Below are 774 nucleotides of genomic sequence, written 5' to 3'. Positions count from 1 at the left end.
CAAAAATAAGTTATAAAGGAGAATATTTATAGTAAACACTTGATATAATTCTAACCAATGATGCAATATGTAATATAACATGTATTCTCAAACAAATGTATGCAATTTTGATTTCATAAATAATAGTCTAGCAATTAATTGAAGGCGCTTTATAAATGATTATACTAAACCATTTTAAATATGTATATACGCAACAGAATGTTCAACATCAATTTGATAGAACTGCAAAATTTTTCAAATGCTTAAGAAGTAAACTTACTAATATTGTTCAATTGAATTTTCTTGATTAGATAATCAGGAGATTGCGTCCATAGTCAAATAATATGTGCTATTAATCTAGCAAATGCAACATTTTAACTAGAAAGTAAACAAATATATGATCATTTACTTTATAAATCAATCAATACCATAAAATATCTAAAAAGTCTACATGGTGGATGAACAGGTCTTTATATATCTCATTGAATTCTTTCAAAAAAAGATAGTGATTCTATAACAACATTTGATGGAGATGGTTTGATAATTAATTTACCTTGAGAACATGTTGTGCATAGATTTTTATTTGATAAAAAAATCTTTAGATTCTTTAAAGGATGTCAATATGAGTTTTCAATAATTCATCATGTTGTAACCCAATTTTGGATTAACTAAAATTTTTTAGGAATGTTATTTTATCTTATTATTCATGACAAAAAAAATATAATAGATAAAAAAAAAAAAAGAGTTTAAAATATATTTTCTCGAGTCAACCGTCATTTTCTGTCAAAACCGAGT

This window comes from Populus euphratica, unplaced genomic scaffold (genome assembly GCF_000495115.2).
Source record: "Populus euphratica unplaced genomic scaffold, PopEup_1.0 scaffold111.1, whole genome shotgun sequence".
Taxonomy (NCBI): Eukaryota; Viridiplantae; Streptophyta; class Magnoliopsida; order Malpighiales; family Salicaceae; genus Populus; species Populus euphratica.
This window is presented reverse-complemented; position numbering follows the sequence as displayed.